Here is a 10,228-nt window from a genome sequence, read left to right on the forward strand (position 1 = left end):
GGGACTCCTGCCGAGACAACTACAGTGCATATTAATTATTATTCTGCGTGATCGTTTAGTATGGGATCTAGTTCAACGTCTTCATAGTCCTATTTACAATATAGCTTGTCCTCTAGAGATAAATGACCATGTCTCACCAGTCACTGGCACACAATTATGTTTGCTTTCAGGTCTCCTACAAGAAAAGACAGCAGCTTTCCAGTTCTTGGACCGTAAAGCTCTGCTATGGCTTGCCAGACACTGGGAAATAAAAGAGACAATTGGTGTACAGACGCTCAGCGGTCTACTGTAAATTGAGTCAGTACTCTCTTCATCAGCTCTGCAGCAGCAAAGGAACTACAGTGCTGCTATAGTGTAGTGCAGTGTTGGAGTTTTAGCATAATTATCATATATAAATATGATACATAGGATACATACAGTATATACAGTATGTGTTCATATGTAAATAATATGTTTTTACAATTACAAATACGTATATTATTTTAACAAGATACATATTTTGATATGGGCATATACACAGATTCCTGAGGCGTAAGATCTGTAGATGGAGAATGAAGTTTCTATATTTTGTCAAGATATATGTCTTTCTTTCTCTTTTTTTAGAGCTTGTATCCTTCAGCTTCAATTATTATCAGCTTATGTTCAGCTATTCCTTTTAGTTCATGCTGGTATTCAGGACTAGGCCTTTAACCAAGGGTAAAAAGATAGTAGATGGTTTTCCAAGGCCTTTAGTGACAAGTACACTGCATTTTTAAAGTTTCCTCACCAAAGTGCTGCTATATTTGGCTGCATATTGTAACACCCTGCCGCGAGGTAAATGATCCCCAAAAAAACTTGGCTCGAAACTCTGTGAAATTTCCTGCATTTTATGCTTTGCAAATTAATGCAAACACCTCATTTCCTTTCATTATTTATTCATTGGGAGCAAATGTTTTTTCTCTGTTTCCATGCAGAGGTTTGTTCCCCTCCCGAGCTAGTTCAGAGGACAAAGATACAGCAACCGAGGTGTTATTATTAAAAAAGAAATAGGCATAAAGAATTGCTTCTTCATGTTGATACTCTGTATACCCTCCCTACATGTACCAGATTTAAAACATTATCTTGACATAGAGGGGTAAAAATAGTTTTGACTTGTTTTTCAATTATTGCTGAGTTTTGTAAGTGAGGCAGAAAGCCTATCCTTTTTTCCACAGATTTGCATAAAGTTTTATGGAGATTACCAGTACAAAAATGCTTCGACTGTTGATCCCTTGCCAGTCAGTGTTATTGTCAGGGAGTGGGCTCAGATATCTTCAAATATCCAGAATATCACTAAAGTATTATATAACTGTAATGGATACCACATCAAGACTGTTTTGAATTCCATCAGATTTCGCACCCCGTAGGTTGGCAAACGTTCATAATATTGAATGTTTTTCAGAAACAATTGAATTGGGACTGATCTTTAGCACTCACTGTTCAAAAATCAGTAGAAAATCTTGTTTATGTGCCCTTAATGAGCTCTTGGTTAAATTTGCATTCTTCAGAACAGTTGCTTTAGCCAATTATCTACAGTAACTCATCACACCACTCACCAGACCTCGCATAACCCCATTTAATTAAGCTGGATTGAGATCTTAGCGTAGACAGACTGCATTCATTGTTAAAGCCTTTCCCGAACCTCTAAATGCCCGTTGTACTAGACGTCCTCAAGACTCCATTGATCCTCTGGGGTACATTAACCTATCAATGCAGCAGGAACTGTGCATTATGATTAAGCACATGGAAAACATCCACGGGTGCCCACTCAGAGGTCAGAGTGAGGCAGCTACAGTAAACCACAAAGAACAGCGTGGAGCAGATTCCTGGCATTAATATTGATGAGTTGGAGTTCGTGCTATGACATATCTATCATGGACCAAAGATACTCTGATTAAGTGTGGCCAGAAGTACCGTGGGGGCTATTAAGCTTACAGCACATCTGGACTGTGTAAATGGGTCCAGGGTATTGATAGGGATACATGGTTATATAAGGGAGACGAGGGGGCAGAGGGAAATAGGCGGCCGTTGAGGTGCAGTGTAATTAAAGTGCAGCGGGTGCTTGTGCCGCTAGCGGGCTCCTTGCCACGTTTCCCATTGACTTTCAACTGGGCGAGGAAGGTCACCAGCAAGGTGTTTAGAGCAATCTCCACAAATTGTTGGACTGAGGCTTGATAATCTCCAAGGCTTTAATGGATCTCAGATCTGTTTACCAAGTGAGTGCACCTTACAAAGTCATTTGGCAATTGTTTTCCCCTCTAACACAATAATAGAACTGGAATTGGCTTTTTGATCAATGACATCAGTGGTTAAGTTGATATATTCAATAAGCACGACAACCTTGAGCCCCGCGGAATTACTGTGTGTGTGTGTGTGTTTGAATGTGTGTGTGTGTGTGTGTGTGAGAGAGAATTAGAGCAAGAGGTGGGTGAGTGCTTGTACTGTACTCCTGTACTGTACAGAACATTACCGGATGCATTCATGCTTTTATACTGTAGGCATTTATTTAACTTTTCTCTTAAATATCTCATTTACTCGTTTTCAGGTTGTATGTCGTCACTTGACCTGCAAAATATTTGTGAATAAACAGCTATTTACATACATGACACAGTGCATAATGTGCACTTTGCATCACTGAAAGTTCAGTGTTGAAAGTGTACCCCAAACTGCCTAGAGTTGATTTGTTTATTGGGTCACAAGGAGCTATAACGGTAAGCTGAACTGCTGAATGTACAGTAGTTTAAAATAGTGAGGGGGATATGGAGAGTGCTCTGTAATGTCTTGTCATGTGTAAAAATTGTTGGATTTGTACCAAGGCTGGGCAAAGGAAGCAGTGCATTCTAGGAGGAAAGGGACACTGGTCTCCCTGCCTCAGAGTTGATCTGAGGGTTGTAATGTTTCCCGCGGTCTACTCCCAGGCATTAATGGTTGAATGAATAGGATTGGACAAGCCTGGAGACTCAACCAGCCTCTAGATTCGCTCCTAGCAAATCTCAACAGTCTGCATCTTAAGCTCAAATAAGCACTGTGCTCACTGCCCTCCCAATAATTTAAATAACTCCCAAGTGTAAGACCCTCTCTCATTTGTAGCACATTTATCAGATAGTTATGCAGCTTGCCAAGACAGAAACAAACCGGGAGAGAGAGGGAGAGAGAGAGAGAGAGAGAGACAGAGAGAGAGAGAGAGAGAGAGAGAGATATGACTACACCACATCCAGCCTTAAATAATCTCACTTTTAGATGGTGCAGCAACAACTGTGAGAAGAAAAAGGAGATTCTAATACACACATTATTCTGGGAGTCAATAGCTAATAGTTACAGATGGTTATGGCCCAAAAGACTGTCGGGACCCAGTTTTTCAGGCTGACACATACCAATAAGACAGTCAAGGAGAGGGGGAAGGAGGAATGAGCAATATGGTTTCGTAAGTCCTTTACAAGAACTACTTATGACTTGTTACACCGCATTGCAGCTCAGTTGCAGTTTTGAAATTACCACCCTTTGGAGCGCCTTAAGACAGGATTTTTTTTCTCCCTGCCATTTCTTTGTCATCTTAATTTCACTGCAGCAATATCCCTAATTCACTGTGATTTTCCTGGCCTCATTGTCTTTCCCATGTGAAAAATTTTGGAGACGGATTCCCCAAGTTCCATGAAAAAGTGTAAGATTCACAGGCGAACAATGAGAACACCATTACAAGACTTGGCACAGAAAACCCTCAAAGGCCTTGGCACAAAAGCCTCTACAAATTGCAGAAGATAGAAGTGCAAACTCATTAGCTTACCAGGTTTCCAATCAGAGCATTTTTTATATGCTGGATGTCTCAGTCTGCACAGCTCTCATCTGATGAGAGCCATTTTGCACGACTTCAAAGGATTCAGTTCTGCCTTAGAACTTGCAGCTGATGTTGCCAGGACGGATATATTTTGTCAGAACATATATGGCAAGATATTTTTTTTTTACCTTAAAAAAATCTTCTGTTCCAGTTAATGAATTTGCCCCAAACTTCCATCACCAGCGCATGGCATTCTGCCTGCTATTTCTATTTTGGTAAGCACGCAAAACGATGCATTATTATGTATAGCCACTTCTGCTGTTTGCAGGCTATTTTGTGCTATTGCTATTGTGTGACAAACTTCCTTCACCACACTTCCTCCAAGCTCTTTTGAGAGTGTGAATCTATCTTTGGCCATCCAATATAGAGCTAAAAGACAGCCAAGATATTTCCCAAATGGCATGTGATATTGCCGCAGAAACAAAACTTGACTTTGTGTTTAGGGGCAGAGGCAATTGGAAACTTGGATGAATCAGGCAGTTTAATCTCACTTCAATATGCACTTACTGTGTGCCAAATTTAAAAAGGCCAAATCTGAAAAGGCAAAGCTTTTCAGCCTGGTAAGAGGTAAAGAGTGCTTCACTTTTGACAACAGAATGCCTATAACACGACATGCCAGGACAATGCACAACAAAGCAATGTGTGATTACCTGAATTCCACAAATCCTCCAACAAAATATCTTCTTTGTTATGCAAATGAAACCCTTGTAAGCAAATTCAGTTTTGACTTATCACATTGAAACACATTTGTTCTTTACTCTCCTCCCTGTCTGATTTTGTAAACCCAACTTGATATATTTATTCCTGCCATACCGGGTGTTTAATCTGTAGGTAGAAAATTATTATTACACTCAATCCTGGATTCATTCACCTAAGTGATTAGATTCACCACTGCAGCCATACATACATACATCCATTGCACCCCAGCTATCAATGTGTTCCACTTTTAATCGTCCCCCTGGGTACACCATATGGGAGATGTTGAAAGATGTAGTGCCGTCATTTGTAAGTCAGTCACTTTTTGAAATGTGCTGCCTTCTGCAATGATGGTGTATGTAAGATATTAGCCTATCATCCCATTAAGGTTTGTACCTCAGAATCCGCAGCGTTCATTTTCAGACAGCTTGTCTCTTGCACCATTATCATGGTGTTCCGAGAGATGCTGCTCTGCGATGCTGCACTACCATCTGCTGGGGAACCAACACACATAGTCAGTCATATAAAATGTTCAACTCTCTTTCTCCCCCTCTCTCTTTAACAAAGATTGATTTCTCTCTGTCATCGATGACATTGTATGACTTCTGTTTAATCAGCGGCACTCCGATAAAAGAATATAAATGAATCAAATCCCTCTGGACTCAAAATCTTAGAATTCATTGACACAATATGTTGAAGTGCTGTAGCAGTTACAAAAGCACCATTGATATGGTTTAAAATTGGCTTTGAACTGTGACAGCTTCCCTTTATGATTAGGCTGCTGTCTGCCAGTGCACTAGTGGAGAGTACTTGACTCTGCACAGCAGAGACAGCCAATAGCCACAGCTGTTTGACTTCTCTAAAAGACAGCAGAACACATTATGTAATGCAATTATGCATCAACATTAATAGCAGGCAATTGTGCAGGCAACCAGCCAGCTGGAATGAGTTTATATAACTGCCAAAATTTGACAGAAATAAAAAAGATAGGCAACCTTTCCTGTAAGGAGGAAATACACACACACACACACACACCTACACACACAGACACACACACACACAAAGATTGTAAGTTATCATTCCGTTCATGTGGTAAGTCTCGAGACAGAGTTTAACAAATTGCTATGACATAATTGTAATATTGCTTCCAGTATATCACGTCGTTCATTGGTACGGCTTGGCTTCCATTCAGGTGCTGTATATTGAGTTCAATCACTGGTGAGAGTGCTCTCACATAGATTCAATGAATTAAGCCCGCATGCATAAAGAAGATGGAGAACAGCTTTAAGCACTTTGTATGTACAATCTGCATAATGCCTTTAATTTTAGTACATCCTTTATTATACCCAAAGGATACAGCAGAATATAGACATGCCCACAATATGTATAATGCATACAGTGGATATAAGATTTCTTAAACAAATATGTTAACAACAAATGTTACATAAATTTGCACATTTTATCAAATGTGTGGGTGAATTCATAGGACTGGTATGGAAAGGTTCCTACATAGGAGCACAATACAACTTCATGGTCACAACTACATTTTTTTTTTATGAATAATGACAGTGCTGACACATGGGAAAACACCAGGCACAAATCATGTGCCAGAGCTGTTAAAAAGGCCCATCCAGGCAAGTGACAGTCACAGTGAGATTACTTTATGTGTGATGAAACCGAGCTCTTCCTGTAAAAGAATCCATAGCCCTTTAAAGTTTACATTACCATCAGCATCCGGATTTTACGTGAGAATTCATCTGAGTCATTTTGGATATGGGTTTAGACTCTAAAGGTGCAGGTAATACATATGCAAATAGACACAGAGAACAAATGGTGAAAAACACAGCAACTTGTCCTTTTTGTCTTCGACGCTATGACATCATTGCAGGACGTGGAGCGTTCTCAACAGCATTCTGCTCAGTCTAAAACGACCACACACACACACGCTCCGGAGAAATGTCATATACGGGTATATATTTCATGCTGTGCAAGCGTGGATATGCATTAAACTGAATCAATACATGTATATCTTGTTTTGATATGTTCCCTGGTCATTGCGGAGACTAGTAATCGCACCCTTTGAGAGGATGGACAGTCTCTGCTTCCACCTAGTGGTGTTGAGAGGTACTTCACTGGGTCACTCATCACTGTTTTAGGAGCATGTTTATAATCCTACTGAAAGACTTGCAAATATCTACCCCTCTCCCTTTCTTGAAGTTATGGAAGACTAAAGAATATTCAGTACTTTGCACATTTTAATGCAATTCAGCACAGTAAATGTAGCCCAATCATTCATGGGAGTGATTGCTTCAAAAAGGGGCTAAAATTCAGATTTGAAAGCAATCATAGGCAAGATCGTATTACAGCTCCAGGGGAAGGCAGAGGCGATGTGTATGCACATGCCACTGGGAAACGACTCGCAATCTAAACAGCTGTAAATTTCAGCTGTAGCGCAGCCTCAGCCTATGTCAAGATTTTATAACTCAGATTGATTGGAAATATATAATGCCCGCCGTGACTGACTGACTCCACTCAATGGATCTGTAAAAAGAAAAAGCATCTTCCAGGAGCTGAGATCGTAAACCACCCCATGATAGATAAAGGTGGGCTCACTGGGGGCTGAAATGACGGCTGCAGATTGAGGGTGAGGATTCTGTCTGTGTTGGCGATATTGGAATTGCACACAGGGAACACAGAGAAGATGGATAAAAATAATAAAACGGCCATTGCTGCTCTACCATAATGTTCATTTCACAGAATATAACACACGGTGGATAAGCTTTATTTTTCCTGTGAAGGTTTTGTAGAGCACGCTTGCTCTATTTCAGTTATGCCCTGCTACTCATTCATATATTCACACCTGGGCTCTATCCTGCACAACCACTCTTCTGCTGTGAGCCACTGAGCAGCACTTGGGGGTTAAAAATCCCATATCATTCAGTTTTCATGATTTTAGTAGCTCAGAATAAGAATCTATTGATGAATGAATTGGAAGACTAAGGCCTCACAGGCAGAACACTGGACCCCGATTGGCAGACAACAGCAGTTTCTCTAATTCTAATAAGATAAACCTGCTGAGAGGAGGCTTTACGAGGGGGTGTCGGTTCAAATGCTGCACACTTGCTCGAATGGGAAGGATTTCAGTAATTCCTTTGTGAAGGGAGACAATCAAGATCCAAGTCCAGTTGTGATGCGTTTACTGGAGTTAATCTGAAACTGCCTGTGTAAACGGATGGATTGTTTTCAAAATGCAGTGTCTTCCGCAAATAGCTTTAATCAGACACCTTCAAGGCCCTTGCTCAAGGGCACCTCAGTGAGCTTGTTGTTGTTGAGGGAGGGGACAGCGTGACTCATTCACTTCCCTCCTCTAGACTTTCACAGCCAGTCTGGGGATTCAAGCCAGCCCTCCTGTCAGGCTACCACCACCCAACAAGGGTAAGTAAGGGAATAGTCGAAAACTAGGAAAAATGGGATAGGATTGACATAGCAGTAGGCAATGTGGGAAAACACTTTACCATTACCAATATAATATCAGTATTGTAATTTTAGCCTTAATTTTGTTCCAGTATTTTTACTTAAGGAACTTAGTATAGAATCCAGAGAAGAAACTAAAATATTGGTTTTGATTATAATTATTGAAAATAAAGACAAATGATGGGTAACATTTTTGGGCGATCTTAATGACAGTTTTCCAAAAATTATAACCAACTGTAATAGATATTTTCAATCTAAATTGCCTTAAAAAGTTGACCATACATCCTAATCTGGCCAGACATTGTTAGCACACAGGATAGAGTGAATGTAGAGTTTACTACATGGGAGCATACCGTATACCTGTGGCTAATGCAGTAATAGGCTACTTCAGGGATTAAAAAAAAAAAAAAGTGCTGTGTATTCGTAAAGCCTGATGCATGACAGTAGTGGTACAGTTTGGTGAAATATTTGCCTTAGGTCTAAGCTGAGCTGGTAATGGAAAAGTCTAATTTTGACCAAGAAATCTTACTGGATGGAGTAAAATTGAAATTCATGTTGCCTGCAATATTGTTTTTTATATATATATGAGACGAATTTGTTCATAATTCAGCAGGATTATGCTTCATTTTAACACAAGATGTTCAGATGCAAGCACTAGGACTATATTTTTCCCTGCAATTTATCTAAGATGGTATCCATTACTAGACTGTTTTTACATCCAGTATTCTTTAGCATACAATCTCAGTAAAGGCTAAATATAGCCTATAGTAATTATGTCATTCTTATAAAAGACCACAAGAGGGCAGTTGTACCTTACAAGTCGCAGGTATTTCAAGCAGGAGCCCAACCAAGGGACTGTGAAGTTCATCTCCTAGCTTTGAGCTGATAGTAGTTTTTAAAGGAAACACGGATCAGCTGTGTCTAAAGTTAAAAAGACCCAAATAGCCCCTTCATCTGGCACCCTAGGGAGCCTTCAGGGAAGTGTAATGAGGAGTTGAGGCAGATCAGCACCATGGATAGAGGCAGTGGGACAGCAGCTAGTCCTCTGCTGTTCAGCACCCCGGACAGCTCCGACCGGGACACCAGTCAGTTGTTTCAGTTTGAGGTTTTAAGTTTTACTGTCATCTTTCCATTCTTTTTATAGGGAGCCTGGAGTATTGGTTTGTGGTCAGTAGAAGATTCATCCTATATGATATATGATCCTAACCTTGTACAGGAACACAAGGGGACACAAATGGAGTGTCTTCAACGGTAAACAAAGGCAACAGAAATCAATAAGGCAATTAACTATGGCATGGGATTAATAGATGTCATATCACGGCACAATGATTTATGTCAAAGTAGGTTTTACCGGATTATTAGAAAGAAAATAAACAGGTCAATGTATGATTTAGCCCGGCACAGCGTGTTGGATGCTAACCTTGGCCAAAGCTTGCAGGTGGGTGGATGGGAGTTGGGGGGTATTAGCCTACCGTCTCATCCCAGCGAAGAAGAGATGAGAAAGGACGGAGTAATTCAAGGAGAGGTCGGTATCTGGGATTTCCACTCACTCGCCCACTACCACATCAAGCATGGCGTCACTTCACGCACGTCACACAGGGGGGGGGGGGGGGGGGGGGGGTTGGGTGCTGTTCATTCAACCCTCCCCCGATTCTGTAAATCATCTGAAGCAAACGTGGGAAAGCGTGCATCCCAGCGATAATAGTGGAAACGTAATTTAACACGAATAAAAGCAATCCGTCCCCCGGAATCACGACGCAGACGAGTGTTCAGTACTCAAGGGGAAACCATGGTTCCATCTTTATCCTCAGTTCTGATTGGCTGAGTCACGTTCGAAACCGTTGTAAAATAACCAATAAACTCACACTCGTGACAGCATAACCGTTAATTTAAATATTAAACGCACAAACCGAAAAAATCACCTGTAGCTAGGCCTACTGTTAAAGAACTATATTGCTTGTCGGAAGAATAACATTTAATTCTTGCTATTATGTTTTTTTTAAAGATTAAAAAATAAAAGAATCGTTTATCATTTGCGTGATTTATAAAAAGCAACAACGCCCCTTAGCTGGTCAAAATTCAATGGAAAGAACGGCCTCTCATGGTTTAGGCTATTACTTAAATCAGCCCCCCCTCCTCTCATAATGGTATCACCCTTGGATTCCCCCCTTACTTGGTCAGTGCAGGTTTTAGCATGTCAGTACT

Source organism: Centroberyx gerrardi, chromosome 16, assembly GCF_048128805.1.
Source record: "Centroberyx gerrardi isolate f3 chromosome 16, fCenGer3.hap1.cur.20231027, whole genome shotgun sequence".
Taxonomy (NCBI): domain Eukaryota; kingdom Metazoa; phylum Chordata; class Actinopteri; order Beryciformes; family Berycidae; genus Centroberyx; species Centroberyx gerrardi.